The sequence below is a fragment of the Ixodes scapularis genome, unplaced genomic scaffold, assembly GCF_016920785.2.
Source record: "Ixodes scapularis isolate PalLabHiFi unplaced genomic scaffold, ASM1692078v2 PGA_scaffold1__304_contigs__length_218370807, whole genome shotgun sequence".
Lineage (NCBI taxonomy): Eukaryota > Metazoa > Arthropoda > Arachnida > Ixodida > Ixodidae > Ixodes > Ixodes scapularis.
This window is the reverse complement of record NW_024609846.1, coordinates 167,628,952-167,651,350: the sequence shown is the minus strand read 5'-3', so window position 1 is coordinate 167,651,350 and position 22,399 is coordinate 167,628,952. Positions and strand designations below refer to the sequence as shown.

Sequence of the window (22,399 nt, the reverse complement as noted above, 5' to 3'; positions counted from 1 at the left end):
CGAGGTCGGAGCGTCGGGGGACCGTCGGCTGAAGAGCCAGACGTCTTAAAGGACACGTGCAAAGGAAAAAAACATTTTTTTTAAACAAGCTAGATGGAAAAAAAAATATTATAACACGAATTTACAAGGAAGAAAAAAAAAAGTGAATTATATTTACGGCGCAACACGAATTTGTAGTTGGCGCCCGCGGGAGCCGCAGCTGGTCACGGTAGGCCCGCGCACCGCCGCGCTGCGTCGCCGCCACCGCAAAGTCACGCTGCCACCGCACTCTTGGCGTTGTCCGATGCCGCTTCAACGCGTTTCTCCACGCCGCCGTCGCCGCCGCCGCACAAGTTCGTCTGCTTCGGGGCGCCGCCGCCGTCATCTGACCGGCCACAGGTCTATCACGTCTGCTTGCGCTTTTTCAAGAGCTTCCTTTGGGCTCTAAAAGTTACTTATTAATCTTAGCTTTTTGTTATACTTCAAACAAAGATAAATAAGTTACTTTTAGAGGCCATAGGAAGCTTCCGAAAGAGCGCAAGCACCACGTGACAAATAAGGGCCAGTTGCGTGATAAATAAGGGCCACTTTTCCGCGGCGTCCGCGGGCGCCAACTATAAATTCATATAGCGCCGTAAATATAGCTGTAAAAAATTTCTTCGTTTTAAAATTGATTTATGACATTCTTTTTCCATCTAAGCTATGTTTGTTTTTCCTTTGCATGTGTCCTTTAATGGATTCTCCCTCTCCTACGTGAAGACAGCTCGCGAGAGGGAGTCTTCGTCTTGTGCTCGTAAAGGAAGCACGTATTTCGGTCCGCCTTTTTAGGTTTGTTATTAAGCTTATGTAGTCCTGGTTAGAAGTTATCTCGCTTTACTCCACGGTATACCAACATTGAAGTTCCTTCTCGGCTACGATTGGTGACTCGGTATTTTTTAAGCAACTTTCTTTCGATGGGCACCATGACTAACAGCAACGACCACGCCCAAACATCGGAGCAGCAGGAACAGCAGCAGAAACCATCCTCCGTGGAAACACTCGCTCTGAATCTCAAACCATTTTGGTCCGTTGACACTGCGCCATGCTTTGCTCAAGTAGAGGCCCAGTTCAGCAGCTTGAGAATTACAGCAGAAATGACGAAGTTTCACCACGTCATGGCTGCACTGTCACCAACTGAGGCAGCTGAAGTTCGGGACCTCATCCTGACTCCTCCCGATGACAACCCCTTCGACAAACTGAAGCTCGAGCTCGTACGACGCACTTCGGCATCAAAACAGAAACGTCCTCAACAACTCGTGACGGCCGAAGATCTTGGAGACAGGAAACCTTCCCAGATGCTCCGCCGCATGACTCAGCTGCTCGGACAAAAGGCGACTAACCTGGACACCTCCATCTTGCGCCAACTGTTCCTGCAGCGCCTCCCCGCCAACGTATGCACTGTTTTGGCAGCGGCGGGCGACATTCCACTCCACGACGCGTGTACAAAAGTGCTCGGGGCGGCGTCGCCCACAGTCCCCAGCACCAAGGCTCCTCCCCAGGCACATCAGGCGACTGCGAGTGAAACCTCTGCTTCCCCGTCCACCGCCGAATCCTGCACGCTCCAATCGGAAATCCGGAACCTGACAAAGACCATTGCTGCGCTCGAAACCGAACGCTGTTGACCAGCGCAACGCCGTTCGGGCTACTGCAGCCGGTCTTGCTCCCGGTCATCTTCCACCAATATCTGCTGGTACCAATCCACATACGGGAACGAATCAGAAAGATGCAGACCTCCTTGCAGAGCGAGAGCGGGACACGGCATGCCCCAGCACTGAAGTCGGCGAGCAGTGCGGTAGAAACGGGGGTGCCGACTTTTCTTCGTCAGAGATAAGTGAACTGGTCTCCAGATATTGCTCGACACCAGAGCCGAGGTCAGCATCCTTTCTGCAGCCCCCAGCGAGTGTCGTCAAACACCTTGTGCACTCTTACAAGCAGTGAACGGCACGTCAATCCTTCTTTTTAGAGAATGATCCGTGACCTTTGACCTTGGACTCAGGGGTCTTGGAAACGGCAAACACCCAAACATGCGCTCACCGTGCTTTCTCGCCTGCAGACGGTTGTCCTGCCAGTACTATGCATCGTCAGCCACACCAGCTTCGGAGGGAGTGCGCCATCATCAACAACAGACAGCAGCTTGTTCATCGGTCCCTTTGCGATGACAGTGCCAATGCTCTCGACTACTGGACAGCAGGGGGCATTCTTCCGTGTGCCCGTGGCTGACACCCCTGCAACGAATGAACTTCCCCAGTGGTTATATACGCGAACTCATCTCTGTTACGTAACGGCGCGGTGGTGGCGCGTCGTGGGCACTTCTGATCTGGGGCTGTGGGCGGAAGCCGCCATGGGGGACGTGCATTCCTGTGTTACTTCGAAAGAAACCGGAACAAAAAAAAGCCTTCTCGTCAAAACGCCACAACTGGGGCTGTACTAAAAGAGTCGGAAAAGGTTTGAAGGTCAGTTTTCATGCGTTTCCTACCTGCTCGGTTCGTCCGAGAACGTGAACAGGGGCAGTTAAAAAGTAAAAACAGACGCCGTCGAACCACGATTGCTTGGGCTGAAAGCACTTTGGATTGAATTCACGGATATTTGTGGTCGTCAGATTTATTTGTTTTGTTCCAACATGAACGCGGGAAAACAGTCAAGTTGCATAGACCACCTGCGGACTACATTATAAGAAAAAATGGAGGAAAAAAGTAGCAACGGCGCGTCTTCCTCCCTTTTACTGACGCGGCCCCAAGCGGACGCGAAAAGGGAGGAACGAGACGTTTTTCTTCTTCTCCAGGCAGGCGGGAAAAAGCTTTCGCCCTCCCGACTCATCTTCTTTCGGTTTCGTTTTTCGAGCACGTCGCGCACGTTTTTATTTAAATGTTGTTGAGTTGATTGAGCTTCAACGGCAGCGAAGATCGCCTGTAATTCCGTCTTCCAGTCCAAGCGTACATAACATTTCGACTGGTTTGACGTTTTTACTACTAATTTTATCAAACGAGCAAACGAAGCCGCTAGAAACAGCGAAGTTCCGGATCAGTGCCAGCGGCGCTATGTACACTGGGTGAGGTGGCCGCACCACTGATCTCTATTGTAGTAGGCTGGATCGCGGATCGGGAGCCCGTCGGTGTCGCCACCGGCGGCCATTGCTTGACACGAGGCAATACACGCGAGTATATGGGAGAAACGCACAAAAGTAAGAATATTAGAGCATGTACGCTGTGCTCGGAGGCGAGTATTTTATGGTGCGCTGCGATCCTTATGTCGGGTGTTTGGAGATCGAGTCGGTATTTGTCAAACGTTCGAACGCCGATTAGAAAAATCAAACGCACCAGAGCACCTATGGCTGAGCTGGCAAGCTTGCTCTCGTATTGGACTAAACAAAGGAACTTGCCGTCAATGAGACCGTCCTCAGGGAAGCCCAGAAGTTGATGAATGACAAAGAAGTTCCATCTCGACAGCTGCTTTCCGGGAGTGAGCGAATTCCGCGCAGCAAAGCCTTCGAGCTTGTCGTCTTCTAATTTCAACTCAACGAAACCGCCAACGACTCCGCGGTAACTCTAGGTAACTCTCGCCTCATTGAGCTGCACTACAGCGACCACAAAATATTTATTTATGAGGACTGCGAGGGCTTTCAGTTTTAATGTTTGTACGCAAGCTATTTGACGGGCTTATCGAAAAGCATCCAAAAAGTTTCAGTGCCGACAACACCTTAGAAACGAGGAAACGGCACTTTTTCTCGTTCTTCCCCTAGAGTCCCATGCATTGGCTGATGTCAATCAATGGCCGCCAGTGGCGACACTCGGCCCCAGCTGCCGAGGCTGCGGTCCGCGATCCAGCCTACTATAATAGAGATCAGTGGACCGCACCAGAGCCGTAAATGTAGAGAGTTTGGCCATTCGTTGTGAAGTATAGGAGACAAATGAAGAGCCGCGAGTGGCCGAAAGCGGGCTGGGCGTGTTCCAGGGCATGGGCGTACCAACCGGGGGGGCAAGGGGGGCACTTGCCCCCCCAGTTCTTAGAGTGGGGGGGCAAGGCATGCGTTTTGCCCCCCCTGAAACGGCCGCCACTGGGCAGAGCAGACACAGACCGGAGGCGCCCAAGGAATACCAAGGGCACTGCCTCCCGACCCGCGCGGGCGTATTTTTAACGCGCAGGCGATACAAACCCTAGCAACGGTGCTCACGCACGCCGGATTGGCTGGTTTGTGGAGCCTTGCCCCACGAACAAGGCTACACGGTAACCTAACGGAATCCATCCGCGAGACATGGGCCGGACGGGCCGTCCAGACCAGGACGTAGGCCCTTACACAAAATAAAGTTTTGCTTGCTTGCTTGGAGATAGGCGCTGCCGCCGTCAACATTGGCAGCGGGTGCAATGCGAGTTTCCGAAGAGGTAGCGTAACTTAGTGGTGAGATGTCTGCCTCATACGTGTCAGACCCGGGTTCTATTTATGGTGTGGGCCGGCTTACTACTTTTTATTTTTTTTCTCGAACATTTTGTTTTGTCGAGGCATTTGGCGATATTTACATTTCTTTTTTACCATTAACACTAAAAAAACGAATGTTGTTGACGAAACATCGCTAAACTAAATCGTATCGACTCTATTTACGGAAGTGCATGGGGGCAGTGGGGCTTGGGTTGCCGACCGGACGCCGCAAAGCGGCGTGTACGGGGGGTGGGGGGGCTAGGTGGGTTAATACATTTGTAATTAGCAGCCGCACACCGTCACCGCGAAGCGGCGTGAACGCAGGCGCGGGGGTGGGTTAACGCGCTTCGAGTGATACACGAAAAGCCCATCCGGCGTGAGCGTCGTTGTTAGGGATTCTATCGCCTGCACCGTAAAAGGAGCAGTGTGTGCACCTCCTGTAGTGGGCAAGAATTCCTACATTGGAGAGAAGCGGGGACAAGCCCTTTCTTCAAATGCGTCAAGTCTCCTTGAGCTTCGGAATACAAAGAAGCGCCACTATTCGGAGCTAATCCCACAGTTACTCGACCTCTCTTGCGTCGTGTCTGTTCGCTCCCCGCGCCTCGTAGCAGTGTTGTTGCAGTGGGGGGGCTCGCTAAAATTTTGGGGTTTTTTGGACTATCTAAATCACTTTCTTCCTTCCCATCCCCCCCTTTTCTACTCCGCATGCTTCCCCCTCTGCAAATATCAGCTGACCTCCCGACATCTTTTCTGTGTTGATAGGCAAAACAACCACTAAAATTAGAAAGTAATTTGTAATTTGAGTGGAAGTCACTCGGAAAAGTAGTTAAAGTAAACTACGAATTACTAGAATATAAATGTAATGTAAATGTAAAAGACTGGGAATTACCCTTCCCACCTTTTGGTCAGATGGAAGGCACCTTTGAGATAAGGACTGAAAAAAGATACGTTTTAAATACTCACTCGAAATAACACTGGTGTTTCTTTTAAATTTTAGAGTTGATGTCATCGGTTCCAGCGGACGAAGTAAGTTTTAGTTTATCAATCAATGTTATAATACCGGCGGAGTTAACGTTAATAGGATGCATGCGCTCGTAAAGCTCTTCAGGGAGAGTGGGGACGGAGTCCAAGCACTCGTTAGTAAACACTGATGAAAAATATTCGTTAAACACAGAACTATCATGGTCGACGTTGCACATCCGACCATTCCTAACTCTCCCCATCTTCCTAAACGTCCGTGTGTGTCCGAACACCAGAAACCGGAATTTTAAAGGTTAAAAACGGCACGTTGCGAATATGGAACGCGCACTTTCATGCAAAGCTGACGTCAAGTGACTCAAATTGAAAAACATGCATATTTACAATATTGTTATCTCTTCTGGTGAAGGCTCAGCAACCGTTGCATCCGTTTTCGCGCACGAAACGGCGACTACCAGAGAAAGTAAGAACGCAGTGATTGCCTTTATTTTAACAATGTAAACACACTTGCAGGCGGGCGCTGATGAAGCCTCAAAATCAAAGCTCTCGTAGTGTGATTCGTGACTGTGCCGGCTACTACCCAACCTCGTTGTCACGCCACTTTCTGGAAGCATACACCAAAATTACAAGTAAACACACAAAAGCGACATCGATACAATTATCTTCTAGAATATCACCTTATTTAGTCATAACTCTTTCAATAGGCACTACAAGTTGTATTTATTTTAAGAAGAAGAAGCAAAATTTTTTTCGCGAGAAAAAACAAATATTAATGTTAAGTCTGGTAACGTTGTAATTTTGCCGAATCATTGCCAAATCTTTAGAAAAGTTGGACAAAAGTTGCGCCGAATTTTCGATTTGGGGGGGGGGGGGGGGGAGAGGGTCTGGTTTGCCCCCCCACTCAAAAACAAGTTGGTACGCCACTGTTCCAGGGCATCTTCAGAAATTCGAATGTGACCAACCAGAAGCCGGAAATAATACCCTGGTGGCGGTCGCGAGAAACAAACCTGATAAGTGCATCGGAGTAACTCTCGGTGACTGAAAATAGGGCACACGTGATGCTTCAATCACGCTCATCCAAAATGATGGTGGAAGAGTGCGACCAGCGGAACGATCGACATAATCCTTACGCCAAGCACCGAGGGCCGGTAATCTGCCGTCCGAACGGTCACACTCTGTCCGAGCAAAACGGAGTTGAGCGGCGCATTCGTTTCTTACATCTTTCTGTATGATCATGATCGAAACATCACGTGCATTCTATTTTCAACCACAAAGAGTCACTACACTTCCTTCTTACGCGCTTATTAAAGCCATATACGAACATAAACCTTTCATCAGAACTGTTTCTCGCTACCACCGCTAGGGGATTCTTTTCGGCTTCTGGTTAGTCAAGAGAACATGCCAAGCCCTCTTTCCGAGTCTGGTGCACGCCCTGGCTCTGTCCGCGCCTCCCATTGACCGAACTATCTAAATTCACGGCTCCGGGCCGCATTGATCTCAATGACAATTGCTGGATCGCGCTTCCCCACTTGTTCGCTGCAGCGCGAGTGAAGCCACCGGATGGCCATCTTGCTCGGGTAGGAATTTGCGGTTTTTCGTTCGTCGTCATTCGCCGAAGAAGTTTTTTAAGACCTTGTGCACCGTGGAGACTTGCCGTTGTGAACACGTGGAAAATTTTACGAAAGCGCAGTGTCGCAGGAAAAAGGCACAACTCGTCAAAAGCAAGTTTCGCCGATCTGGCGGCGTGTTCAAAACTTCCTCGGCAAAACGTAGTGCCGTGTCTCTGTGTCTTCGCACGCTTGCATACCGAACAAGAATCAACGCCGTGTGAATGTGTTTTGCGAGTGCAATGTGCGTAAAGCCGTATGTGCCACTGAATCAGCGTCTTACTTTACTCTGACGTCTGTATACTTGCGGCCCTCGTGGTTTAGGAACGTGCTTAATCCAGCGTCCACTAGCGACGGAAGATGGGGCGAAGGTACGTCTTTTTTTCGTCCTTACACGATTTACGCAATAGCGCGCACAACAGCTCCTCATCACTGATCAGTGCTAGCTTATTATCAACCCACTTAATTGCACTTGACGTTTGAGCGCGGCTCGTCTAATTGTAATTGGTCAAGAGATTGCACACTACGATATGTAGTGTGCAATCCCTTCCGCCCTTCAAAGATTTTCATTATCCCCGTCTTGTACTTTTGCTTTCGAAAACCCTCCTTGCTCCACAGCGTTGCTTTATTCGTGCTTCCACGTAATCCATTAGAGTAGATTTGAAACATAGCCATGGTTAAGAGTGCATAAGAGCACGTACAGATCCCCCCCTCCCCCCTTTATTGATAGTAACTCACCGATACAACTGGACGATGCGGAACTCCGCGGCCGATATATATATGATCTAAAGACATCTACGCGCGACACACCTTCAGAACTTTGGTGCGGCGTCGATTCTTGATCGGTATCCAAGCATGCGAACGCACAGAGATGCAGCACTCGGCGCGTCAAGGAAGCTTTGATGCCGCCGCGAGACCGGTGAAACTTGCTTTCGACGAGTGGTGGCTTTTTCCTGCTGCACTGCGCTTTCGTAAATTTTTTTTACGTGTTCACAACGGCAAGCCTCAACGGTACGCAGAGTCTTAAAAAACTTCTTGGGCGAATGACGACGAACGAATAGAAAACGGGTCTACAGCACGCTGGAAATCCGCTGCAACCGCAAATCCTACCCGAGCAAGATGGCCGTCCGGTGGCTTCACTTGCAGGAGCGGGAAGCGCGATCCAGCCATTGCCGTTGAGATCAGGGGGTGGCCGTCTCAGGATGGGTGCGCATTTTCGGCATCGATTTGAAGTCCAGGGGGCGCGGCCAGTGGCGTCACGGACGTTCACATTCTATTTGGTGTTTTTTTGATGCAAACCCGTTTTATTTTGGATGCCGCCGACTGCATTTTGAAACGTCGGCAACGTCGGTCGGTCGGCAAGTGTGTGCGCGTGGTCGGGTGTTCGGCGGCTCGGCGGTGTACTCGCTGGTGTGTTTCGACGAGCCGCCTGTGCTCGTCGCGTATCCAGAAACAGGATTTTTCGATTTCATTCGCCCGGTGCCGTCGGTCACTCCTGTTGCAAAAGAAGATGCGTAGTGACTGCAGTACCGTCCGACGGCACTTTTGCGGAGCATTAGAGTGCCGTCCGACGGTACCCCACCGACGGGACTCCGCGTTAAGTGCCTTCCGAAAGTCTCGTATGAAACGAATTGTCAAAACGCGATTTTCAATCTGTAGCGTGGCTTAGCGGTTAAAATGTCTGCCTAATACGCAACCGGTCGTGGGTTCGATCCGCAGTAGAGGCTTGCTTTTTTTTTTCCCCGAAAATTTTGTCTTGTTGGGGCATTTGGCGATATTTACGACATGTCTTTTTTATGACTAACACTGAAAAAGAGAAAGAATACTGTCGACGACAGTGCTAAAAGCGCGAGCTAGTTGCTTTGGACCACGCAACACCAGCGCTCCTGCAGCGGGTGCAGTCATGCCAGTCAAGGCTACTCGCTCGCCGCTTGCACGGCCTTCGCAGCTATTCTATGCGAGGGTGATAATCCATCGTATTGCACACAAGTACAGCTCTAGAAAAATGCATGCAAAATTACTGCGGCTGGGCTCTGTCGCCTCCGGTACATGTAATCTTCATTTGCAACAGGAGTGACGGACGGCACCGGGCGAAGTTTGAAAATGGAGAACGCTTATTTTGATGTTCCTGAGAACGCGACGAGTACAGGCCGCAACGTTGACAACACGCACCAGCGCGGACACCGCCGAGCCGTCGACCACCCGGTTACACACACGCCGAGCGACGAACATTTCAATATGCAGTCAGTGGCATCGAAAGAAAACGTGTTGTCGACGTCAAAATAACGCCGATGTCAAAATAAAAGCTGTTATTTTGACATTCGTGACGTCATTGGCCACTCCCCCTGGACACCAAATTGGTGCCAAAAATACGCAGCCGTCTCCGGGTTGCGGAACCCACGCGGAACTACAGTATATAGCAGAACCACGCGGAGCTGTGTCGACGTTTTCGATGTTATGGGAATCGCAGGAACTGCATCCAAGACAGGCAGGTTTTGCTAACGGCTGCCTCGGTGTCTTTCGTGCTGAGTTCGGTTCTGTATTCCGATGCCGAGTGCCAACAGGTTATCAACGTGGTTCTGTATTTCTGCGTGTGACAACATAGCAGCAACATCGTGATGGCATCGTAGTGCTTTGTGAACAGAAGACTGGAATTATCGCCGATGTGACCGTGTGTTCGCGTATCAGTGGTGTAACAAGAAGATGAGATGACGGAATCTGTCGAGCACTGGTGGTGCTGGTCGGGCCTTGATCGGAGGGGGCAGGGTGTCGCAGGTTGACATTTATTTTCATCTCAACGAGGCAGAGGGGCTTAGAGTAATCAGCCGGAAGTTCAGAACTGGCACCCCCCCGGTCGCCGCCATGTTGTACGCAAATGTGACCACTCGTCACGTGACCTTACAAGAGCCTTGACGTCACTGGTAAAATGGCGGCGCCCAGAGATGGCAGATGCGCGTTTGTTCGGTTTCCGACGACTTCGGGCATTTTCGTGCTCACTGACGCAGGCATAATGTGAAAATATGAAGGAATGAAACTTTTTACCGTTTTTGCTGAAGATCTCTCAGGATTATCTGGATACTAACACCTATGAGACAGCATCTGCCGTATCGCAGTATCGGTGCTCGGATTCCCGGATGTGTTCGAGGATCGATAGAACTTTGAGTGCTTTTAGCATGAAAATTTCGCATTCTCTTATCTTCGTTTGAACGTTGGAATGTCTGAGAATCGACGCGAAATGTATGCGTCGGACGCAGGACCTAGGGAAATTTGTTTCAGCCCTAGGCAAGTGCATATTCACAGCAACTTTTCGCGAGGAAGCTCCTGCGAAAGTTGAAAAATGTTGACTACAATCCCTTTCAATCTCTTCAATAGACTTTTTTTTTCCAAAAGTGTGGGCCGCCTATACTTTGTTTCACCATAACTTGGAAAAAGGCAACCGCCACAACCCCCTCAAGCCGATCGGAGAGACCGAGTGAAGGTATGTGACAAATCTGTGCAGATGAGCACTGTGATGATATATTGTCATGTGCCTCTCTCCAACGTACATACTGACTGACCGAGACTGTAGCATTCGCTATTTGCCAATTTGTGATTAAAAGGATTACAGGAACTACTACTTCAATTACCCAAGACCTTTATACTTTCGGCATTTGTTCGAGAAGAATGTTATGTCAGCCATCACAGTGAACTTGGCTCAGCGCCTATTGGACTCGAATGCTGCATTAGCGTTCGACGTGAACTGGGACCCATTCGTGTGCTTTACGCCGAAAAAAATTGGCGACAATTGTGTTGCTCGATGGGGTTTTGCAAAGGGTCTATTGTACCATACATATAGGAAGTGTCCTGCTATATAACAATGCATGAATACTATTAAAGTAGATGCTCAGAGGTGTGTTTGTTTTTGCACTGAACAAGTTGCAGCAATAACTATTTCTTACGAGTGTAATATTTATTTTCGGTAGCTGGGCCCGTTTCTTGCTCATTAATGTCCGTGTGTTTCGATGTTATCATGTGTGTAGCTTTAAGTATCCTCTCTGCAATACCTACAGAGGCCCTTGGAGGGAATAAATTAATAAACAACATATTCACATCACTGAAGTTGGGTAATGTCAGCACCAGGCGCAAAGGCCGCCCAAGATAATCCTCAATGTCCCGCGGACGCTCCTCAAAACGTGGTCGAAGGTCTTTCGGCACGAACTCTTGCAGGCCAATCCACTGGTACGGGCACCTCCAGTAGACATGGTCGGCCTCATGCAGTGGTAGCAGAGTGGTTTTCGGTCCACCATTCGCAGCACCTCCGTTTTACTCGGCGTACTTTGTTCAGTGAGAACCTACACTGGTCATTTCCAATGTTAGAAATGGTTCGGCGTTGGGGTGTCTCGTTGAATTTGCATTGAATACTAACGGGTGGTGGACGTCGTGACTTTGTGGCATAAGTCGCCCTCGGTTCGTCAGATGCCGCTTTGCTCGAAGAAGTCTTCAGTTGAAATGCCTGTCAAACTTGTTCCAAAACAATCTCGGCAATCAAAATAAAAGTTGGGCAACTGATGGCAGAAAGTAGCTTCCTGATCTCCCGGACAACAATGTGGATGATGTTGCAGATGCCTGGGAGTCTGGCGTCAAAGTTGCAGCTGGATGAGTCGAGTGTCGAGATGCTGGGAGGTTGTTGGTAGTGACAGGCTTGGGCCTGCAGTGTACAGTCAATGTTGGAAGTCTTGGTGATATGAACCCTTCGACTGTTGTCGTGGGGTTGCGGATAAGGCTGCCGAAAGGGCTGTCCCTCATATGAGGGGCATGGGGTGCTTAGCTTCTCGTATTTTGTAGCACCAGGGTTGGTGTGGGTGCTTGATCAAGCGCAAAACATCCCCCACGAAGGCAGCGACGCTCTTGTTGGGGCCGTGTCTTGGACAGAATCAGAAATTCGGCTTTCACTCGTCAATTTTGGCTGATGAACGTGCACTTCAGCTTGATCTTGCAAACTTTCCACGACGTTGAGGAGGATTCATGGTTCTCAAACCAGTGCCTGGCAGTTTCTTCCACGAGAAGTATAGGTTCTGCAGCAGCTGGTTGTCTGTTCACTCACTCTGGCGGGCAACACGATCATATTGTTCAATCCAGCCCTCGACGTCTTCATACAGCACGTGTGAAAGGGCGTCGGAGTGTGAGGGGCGAAGGGCTTACAAACAATGGTGGGAGTGAACGCGGTTCGCTGCTACAGGTTTGTCATTGTTGGCTTAGTCAGCTTCGGTTTTTCTGGCAAAAGACCGAATTCCGGTGGTTCTTGCTGGTAGCAGCGACCGACTCGGATTTCAGGTTCCTCGTGGTGTATATCTGAGGTTCGTCCTTGTGGTACTCGCTCGTCTTGCGGTTTTTAGGCCGGGCTCGGGATAGGGCTTGGTTCACGGCTCACCGGGGGTTTAAGACGCGGGATAGTCCGCCACCCGTGTCCCGTTATCGGGCAGCTCGGCTGAGGAGCCGCCAAGGTGCACACAGAGTGAAGGGCTATGGGTAAAGTACCCAGCACCTTCACCAGAACATACGATGACAGCTGAGCATGGCCCGGAACCCCTTAGCGAAAACTAAGACGTTTGAAATATACCACATTCTAATTTGAGTGTATTTCAAGTACAGTTCATAATTGTAAGTGCACAAAAAAAGACTGAAAATGTACGCTTCTTTTTTTTTTACATTAGTACTAAAATATATTTCTGAAAATCTTTTTGAAATACCTTTATTTAAACTACGTATAAAGTTCGCTTCATGGGTTTTGAAATATGTAAATACTAAATTAGTAGGCACAAAATACCTTTCACATAGATTTTTTTAATATTTATTTATTTCATGCAAAATATACTCCAACCCTAATAAAAATGCAGCGATGAAAAATATCTGCAGAATACTCTTAAAATACATGGAAATCGTAAATACTGTTGTGTTATACTCTAAGTGTCTTTTGACTGCAATACTTTGGTAGTTTGAGTTAAACTACCAAAGTATTGAAAGGCTCGCGCCAATCAGAAGTTCACTTTAAGCAGATGTGGAGTACACTGAAGGGCCTAAATACAACATTTCATTAGTTTGTAAATTGATTTGTGCAGCATCGCACTGATAAATCAGCCCAGTTTATGTTATTGTTTCCTTTTTTCTATCAAGAACACACCTAATGAGCTTCTTGCACACCAATCACAAACGGGGTTCGGGAACTACAACCACAACACTTGCTGATGCTGGAAAGCTCCAGCAAGTGCTGTGAGCAGATATGTTTGGCGTGTTGTGTTAGCAGAATGTTAGTTCACTGAATGTGTAACCCACCATTGTACGTGATGTGAGTAGTGACTTTAATATAGTGACGTTAATGACAATATTAAATATTCAACTAGTACAGAAAAGCAAAATAACTATTTTAAAGTGAAGAAACTGCCTTGACTTGCTTCGTCCTGAGTGGTGCTATGCAGAGAAGCAACAACATTTCTTCTAGGAGCCATTTTTGTGGATATTGTTTTAGCGACGGCGCCGAATTATTATTAGTTGTATTAGTTGTACCAATGCTTTTGAGTAAAAGATATCGTCCACGAACTTCCAAACACTGCTTCCCCTTTGACAGACTCCTGAGGATTAGATTGAATACTTGGAGACTTAATAAGGGCAGAGGTGGTCACCGGCGAAATGATTACCTTCAATGTGTAGGCTTTATAAGGCTCTAGAGCAGTCAACGGGACTGTGATTCAGGTGTTCAGTGCTTCATGGTGTTTGTGTTTGTGTTCGTTTCTAATGTGTAGTTGTGGTATGTATTTAGCAGTGCTTTCAAATACCACAGGGCACCGTTTGCTAACAAAATAAAAAAAAATTGTGAAGCCGATTTTTAGTACACAAATGTTGTCTTGAGGGGGAAGGAATTATATTTTTGGTATATCTTAAATATTTTCTTGTTAATATTTATTATATATTTTCAATACCTTACGCGCGTATTTCGAATGCGGACAAAATAATACAGAATGAATACAAAATGAATATTCATATTCAATATATTTCAACTTCGTTTCAAGTACGGCCTCTTTTTGCTAAGGGACTTTCCAGAATAGTAATTATTGATAGAAGATTGGACTGGAGCAAGCATCCGTGACAGTATAACACAACAGACAGAAGAGAGTCAATCCTGACCACTAAAGAAGCTGCGTTGCTTTAGTGGCATACCGTAAAAACAAATCATCTCCTTCGGGGTTTGGCGACTGCCGTGGACGAACTCAACTGAAATGGATGTGGGACCACTTTTTTGTAATGAGCCGCTGCAGACTGTCGTCGCAAAGCGGCGTGAACGGGTGGACTGGGTAGGTAACACGCGCAACGAAATGTCCATACGGCTTGCAATTCGCGAAACGAATGTTGATGAAACTTTTGTATCGACGAAAAGTGCGACAGACCAGCCGAATCAATACCAACTGCAATACATGTGCTCCGTGAAAGTGCACGTCTACGCCGGAACAATTTGCGAAGCAGCACAGCATCATTTTGCACGGCACGGAGACTACCAGCCTCAAGGCAGCTCTCCGGTGTGCCGCACAACCAAAGTAAGCCTTCGGTCATTTGAACGAAGCGGCTCCACGATTGCACACTGCCAAGCACGACTCACGCAATTTCCGTCACCAAACTGTGTATCCAAATACATTTCACACGCTTCACTGCAGACCTCGAAGATTTGGATGGTCAACGAGAGCACATAACGTCGCCTTAAATGTTATCCTAGTTGTATCCGAATCAATCCGACGTCCGAGCAATGTAGGGCAGATTGTCTCTTCCGTGGCAATGTCCCCGTCGGTCACCAGCGAAATGCACACCGTTCCTCCGTATTTTCACGTTATATCTACATCAGACACCACGCTGAACTCTGAAGTCGCTTTCGACCGGTCTCCTATGACGATTTCCGCGTCTGAAACCAACTCGCCGCGACCAACGACAACGAACAAGGCATCCGACAAGCTTCGGCCAATGCTCCGGCCCAGCGAGGCCAGCCGCTGCCTGGGCGCTTCCATCTTTCCTGTGACGTGACGTATTTGGTTTGGTCAAGTGACGAGTGGTCAAATTTGCGTACAATGGCAGCGGCCTTATAGGGGTCACTTTCGAGGGCAGACTGGAACCCCGGTTTATCGCTCTAAGCCCCTCTACCTCGTTGGTTCATCTGATGCTTCTAGTATGCGTAATGTGTCTACATGTGTGTATAAGATCCCGAAGCACAATGGTGGCGTGAGGAAATAAAAATAGGTTTTGTAAGAACATGAATCGGGCGGTACCTAGCACCACCTAGCTTACTTGCAATGGATGGATGGATGGATGAATCCGGCTGAGTCCTTTGGATCGGGCGGTAGCTTACGCCACCTAGTCATTTGTTTTACCATTTAAGCTTAGAATATTTATATGTGAAATCTATATTCACTCCGCACTGCAAAGAAAGTGAGGCGATAAAACCCCCTTGCCATCAGTTAATAAGAAAATACCTAGTTTTCTCTCGTTTTCTGCCACCATTCACTTAATATTTGCTCGGTAATCTCTACAGTCTTGAAATCCACTCTCCCTTCACTGTCTCTAAAACCCAATGACTTTATTAAATCTATGTTGTCATCGGTAGGCATAGGATGAAGCCCTTTACAGTAGAGTACCAAGTGCTCAGCCGTCTCGTCCTCTCCACAAGCAGTGCACACTGTATCCATTTCCTGGTACTTCACTCTGTATGTTCTGGTTCGCAGAACATCCGTCCTCGCCTCGAACAGCAATGAGCTTCCCTAGAATTGTCATAAATGCTTTCTTTGGCAATAACTGTTTTGTTTAATTTATAGCTTTCCAGAGCCGTCCTTGTCTGCATTCAGTCTAGCCACCGATCTCTTTCTCTGGCCTTAACTTTCTTCTTAACTGAGGCCTGCTCTTCCGTATCTCCACTAAAGCCTAACAACTTTCCTCTTAATTTCCTAGTGCGCTGTCTCCACTTTGTGTCTATACTCCTCATGTATAAATAGCTGAAAACCTTTCGTGCCCATTGGTCCCCATTTATTTGCCTCAACCGATCCTCAAATTCTATCTTGCTGACCGCTTCCCTGCTCTCAAAAGACGCCCATCCCATGTCTCCTTGTACTCCCTGGTTTGGCGTTTTGCAATGTGCCCCCGTTGAATCCTACCTACTCCGCGCTGTTTTATTTCTAGTCTTGCATGCACTTCGGATATCATGCATAGCACTGCGTTTCCAAAGGTCAAGCCAGGCACCATGACCCCTTTCCGAGTCTCTCGCACCACCTCATACTTGTTGTAATTCCAAAGTGCTCTATTTTTCATTACAGCTGCATTTCTGTTGCCCTTATCTATTGTATACTTTTCATGCTTACTGAGATATTCTACATTATCACATATCCATACTCCTAGATACTTGTATTTTCTAGCTCTCTCAACTGTAATATTCTGTAACTTCAGCCTCTCAACTTCATCATCGTTAAAAATCATGACTGCTGATTTTTCACTACTGAATTCTAAACCTAATTCCTCTCCTTCCTTACCACAGATGCTCATTAATTACTGCAACTCTGTCCTGTTGTTAGCCGTTAGTACGATATCATCCGCATACATCAATCCCGGTAAGGATCGCTGAATTTTTTGGCCTAGCTTACTGTACGGAACGTCGAATCCAAGCCCTCTCTTCTCTTGTCTATCCTCCAGTCCTCTCAGATACAATATAAGCAGCAAAGGCGATAACGGGCACCCCTGCCTAAGGCCTCGTCTTATCTCTATTTTTCCCGTCGCCTTTCCTTCCCATGTTATAATCACCTTATTATCTTTGTAAATGTTCCTTAATAGGGCTGTTAGTTTTTCATCTAGGTTTAAGCTCTCCACTATGTCCCACAGGTTCCTTTGGTTCACATTGTCATAGGCACCCTTGATATCAGAAATCTGCCTGTTTTTTATGCGCTATTTCTATACTCTGTGTTAGAGAAAATATATTGTTCTCCAACCTTCTTTGTTTCCGAAACCCGTTCTGTAACTCGCCCAGTATACCCTCGCAATCTACCCTTTCCTCCAGTCTGTTCTTTATAATCTGCATTACCAAGATGTTAATAACTGGTGTCACGGTTATGGGACGATAATTCCTAATATCAGACTTATCTTCCTTTCTGTTATTCTCTTGTATATCATACTCATCCTACTAAGCCTCCATTCATCTGGAATATTTCCTTTTGTTATCATAGTGCTCACTACCTCCCTTAGTTTTGCCTTAGATTTAGGACCCAAAGTCAAGCTTCCCCAGCTTGTTTGGGATCCCATCTGTGCCTGTCGACGTGCCACGAGGGGCTCTTCGTTCCGCCTTTTCCAATTTTCTTTGTCAAAAATCCGCGATGTCACAAGCTGGACTGCTACTTCCTTCGGTTTTCCTATCTTCCAATTACTCTGCTTGACCCTGCCATCTGGTGGCAAGCGATTCAACCTTCTTCCACGCTACGCGACAAACAGCGGCTTCGAGTTTGTTCTTTTGAGAGCGACTTTCGGTTTCGCGGATTGGTTTGCCATTCCTCCGTGATGTGCGGTTGACGAAGGAATGGTGACTCGAGGAACAGCAATTGTAAGACGTAAAGTGCGCGAAGTAACTGGGTATCGGTTGTCTCCGTTTAACAACGCAGTGCTGAAGACGAGAAGACTGAGTAACTGCTTTTGAAACGCAAGTTTCTGTACCTACGGGTGGAATCTGGCTTCAGAAATAAACACAGTTCTCGGAAAGCTCATGTTACGCTTTTATTTGCTGCTCCATTCGTCCCGTACAAGAGACGTAGCGTCCTCGTTAAGCCTTATTGAGCTCGATTTGCTCGATTCGGGGCCGCGATAATAAGATGCTGGCGACGGAGGAACTTTGCTCCCATGCTTCAGGAACGAAAGTTTCTTTCTTTCTAAAGGAACATAGGTTACAAGACCGTTCCTCCCCTTAGGAGGACTATCGATACTCTTTTTTTCTAAGAGTGTACGTTCAGTGCACCAACACGTTCAAGCGGCCGCCTCATCGTTCCAGCCGTCGTCTGCTGTCTCAAACGTTTCTGCTTATCATCTGCTAGTTCAAATGGCAGCGGCCCGTAGATCAAACGTTGACCCGAAAATCGCGATAAGAAGTGCAAACCTCATAAGAGGTTTAAGTTTGAAGGTTACTTTGGGTAAGTAGGCTCGGTGTAAACAGTAGAAATAAGGAGATGTTGATAATTGGTTACCAGTGCATCACCGAGGTGTTATGGTGTCAGGCTTTTGCAGCCCGAGCGACTTCATGACTGAAAATAGCGAGCAGAGCCTCACCATGTGAATCAGGCTTTAGCGTACATACTGCGGCGTCCACGCGGAATGGATCGCCGCATGTTACATTATTCACGCCAAGTTTCGCCGTGTAGCGAGCCTCCTTCATTTCGCTGAGGAAGCTTAAGCAGTCGGACAATGCCAGGAAGACAGAATCAATAATTCTAACGCGAAAAAGAGCGCGGGGACTCACACCGACGCCGACAACATCCCATTCCAATGGTTTGTTTATGGGCGACGGCGAGCTTCTTGCCCACACCCCCATGGCGCATGCGCGGCGTCGGTGGCGTCCGCTACGGGCGCTCCGGTTTGTTTGTAAACAGGAGTTAGTGAATAAGTCAACGGACGCCACCGCTCCTTCGAGTCTTAGAGTCGGTAGACACCCCAACATGCGCTCATTTTGCTTTTTTCGCCTGCAGGTTGGTACTATTTACATTGGCTACCTTCCTAGAATCTGTCTTTGCCTGCCGGCTTCACCCAAAGTCCTGGTTTTGGCGGCATGCGCACGTTGTAAGCACCGCCACGTTACGTTACGCCATAGGCGGTTATTTTCTCTTTGGTGGAAATGTTCCGGGTTTTTAATGCGAAAGCATTAACTGTCTCATGTAGCGAGGTGACGTCTCAGTTTCAACCGCGAAAGCGGCTCCTAGTTTCCGCGATCGCTTTCGGTTCTATAGGCTGGCGCGCGTCGACGGGGCTCCCCATTGGCCGCTGCGCCATGGTCTTCGATACCCCGAAGCGCGCGCGCGCTAGTACGCAGCAGACGACACAGGGAGCAGACGAGAAGACGACACAAGGAGCGGACGAGCGGCTTGTATACTTTCGCATTCACAACTAATAAGGATTGCTTAGGTGTACCTCGAGCTTTTTGTTGCTGCTGCTGTCGGGTAACGTCAAACTTAACCCTGGCTTCCCGACGAAAGCTGAACAAGCGACAAGAATAGAAATTATGCTCGAAGGGCTAACAGTCAGTATGGCCAATCTACAATTGAACTTTCTAACGTGGAAAGCAAACATGACGAATTTGAAAAAAAAAAAAAAAGCTTGACAACTTAATTAAAAGTAATGACCACTTGGAAAAGCGTGTTGTGGATTTTTGAGGACCAGGACAAAAGGATAGAGGAGCATATCGATGACCTTGAAAACCGCAGCCGCCTGTGCAACCTTGTGTTTCACAGCATGCCCGACGGAAAACGCAATGAATGCTGGGAGGAATCAATTCAGAACCATGTCGTACAAATTCGTAATGAAAACATAAAAATCAATCCTACTACGATTCAGAGGGCGCACGGGATTGGTTACTTTAAAGATGGTGTCAAAAGACAAGTTACAGTAAACTTTATGTCTTGGACCGAAAAAGAAGATATCCTACACTCCGGATTTAAGTTAAAGAGCACCGACTTTAGTGTATCTAAATATTTCAGTAAACCACTTCGCGAATTAGACGTAATCTCTGGAACTACTGTAAACAAATAAAGCAAGATAAGAGCAACAAAGTGCATCTCTCATATGATAAGCTAGTTGTCAACGGCGACGTGCTTATCTGGGACGCTGACCGAAAGGAGGCAGTCTCTGTGTGTAGAAAGAGAAGTACAAGGCCACAACAATGACGCAGCACTCTTACCACAAGTGTTCATAACCCATCAACATCGTCGGACGTTCTTTCCACTGTATTGTTGCTAAACTGCCATAGCCTTAAAAATAAAGTAGATTATTTCTTTTGTCTTGTAGAAACAATGAAGCCAAGTATTATCATGGGCGCTGAGTCATGGCTCGATGAATCCGTGTCGGCAGTGAAATAATTCCTGGTGGCTTCTCTGTCTACCGTAAAGATCAGTACGGACATGGCGGAGGAGTCTTATTATAAATAGACGCAGGATGGGCAAGCCGTCAGCTCCTTGTACCACTCAATAACACCGAGTCTATTTGGGACCGAGTTCAACTATCCATAGGAGGAACTCTTGTCTTGGGCACCTACTATCGCTCCCCCCCCCCCCCCCAATCATAAACCTCATAGATGAGCTCAGTCATGTACTATCTTCGATTCCTGATAGCTCTGTTATCATCTTCCTAACGTCGATTGGACGAGTACATCCTTTTGCGCCGATAACTCTAGTTTGTATAAGGGTTTTAACGACCTTATTATCTCGTCTTCTCTTAAACAATCTGTTCCCTCACCAACAAGAAACAATTCAACTTTAGATTTGTTATTGAATAATAACAAATCATCTGACATCGCCCTCAAGTGGTATCTACTCTGGTGTGCCCCAAGGCTCTGTGCTTGGCGCTCTCATTTTCTTATCTATATTAACCGCTTAATCGACCTTTTTTTCTTCTGTTCCTTCTCTTATTTATTTGTTTGCAGATGACTGTGTAATTTTCCGGAACATTTTATGTGATAACAATATAACCACCCTTCAATCTGATCTTGACGCCATCTCTGTATGGTGCAAGACATGGTGCATGGAACTAAACATCAGCAAGTGTAAACTTATGCGTGTCTCTAGGAAAAATAATAACTCACCCGTTTACTTTCCTAATGATGTGCCTATAGACGCCGTTTCTTCTTATAGATACCTTGGTGTTTAGATTTCATCTAACTTTACTTGGAGCGTTCACACCTCGTACGTTATTAATAACGCTAACCGCATGTTGCGTTATCTTCGACGTAACTTTGCAAAATAAATTTCATCCCTAAAGCTACTACCATACAAGGTCCTGATTCACTCTATACTCAAATATTCCGTTTCAGTTTGGGATCCCAGCCATGAAAACTTGATACACTCACTTGAAACGGTTCAAATTAATTCTGTTCGTTTCATATTGTTTAAATATATTATAACGGCAAGCATCAGTACAATAAAATCTGACATTGATCTGCCATCCCTAGCCTCTCGCCGCAAAACCTCTTGTGTTTGTCTCTTTCACAAACTGTTGCTTCATCTTTCCTTGCGCGCCAAACATATTTACCCCCCCCCCCCCCCAATACATCTCATCTCGATTAGATCACGTTCATAAAGTCGGGGTTCCATCGTGTAGAACTACTGCTTTTTTTTTTAGTCATTCTGTCCTTGCTGATCAGTGGAGTGAAACTGCCTTCCCGCCCCAACCGCAATAATTAAAGATTACCAGCAGTTCAAGAACGCCATAGCTGATATTTTAAAACTAAGAGTCAATCTACTGTACTAATAATCACTGCATTTATTTAATTTATACTTATACAATATACCCACTTCCCTCTCTGATGCCTTTGGCCCTGAGGATATGTAAAATAATAAAAAACATAAATAAATAACCCAAGCCTTATGTCTTATGTCACGGCGATTCCTGGCATTAGTGACCACAGTGCTGTTGTCTGTGATTTATTCCTTCACGAAGTGGCTCCACGAAAAATCATAATGTACGAGAGGTGACTGAAAACATTTCTCATAAACTTTCAGTTTATATTCCTCATTTTTTAAACTTGAGCGTGGAGAGTGGTGTTGAACGTTTCTGGGACGCTTTCAAACAAGAAATAAAGTTGTAGCGGCTGCTGACGCGGAGAATGAAGAAGAGAGTTCGTGTAAAGGGATCTTCGCGAGCCAGGGACAGAACAGGGTGGCTGTACTGCCAGTGGTACAAACCTAAGGGAATAAACCATATTTATAGGAGACGCCTCCACAAATTGGTGATCCGGACAAAGAAAACACAACATGCAAGCTACCGGTGAGCCCTCTACTTCCATCGCTTCTGTTACAGTCAAGCTTCCGCCATTTTGACCTGCAGATCCAGCGGCCTGGTTCGCACATATTGAGTCCCTATTTGCAACACGCAGCATAACCCGGCAGGAGACCAAGTTTCGCTATGTGGTCAGCGCACTTCAACCAAGCGAGCCCGACGAACTCTGGTACGTAATTATGAACCCTCCCACTAAACATCCGAACGACAGAATCAAAGAAGAGCTCATTAGGCGCACAACGGCGTCTGAGCAACAGCGTCTGCAACAACTGCTTACAACTGAAGAACTAGGAAAACGCAGACCCTTTCAACTGCTACGATCCATGTGGCAACTTTTTGGAGATCGCGCAACCAC

At 47.2% G+C, this 22,399-nt stretch overlaps 1 pseudogene; it reads left to right on the top strand.

The window, feature by feature from the left end:
* Positions 1 to 941: 941 nt before the first annotated feature.
* LOC115329055 lies at positions 942 to 19,937 on the top strand (annotated as a pseudogene).
* Positions 19,938 to 22,399: the final 2,462 nt, after the last annotated feature.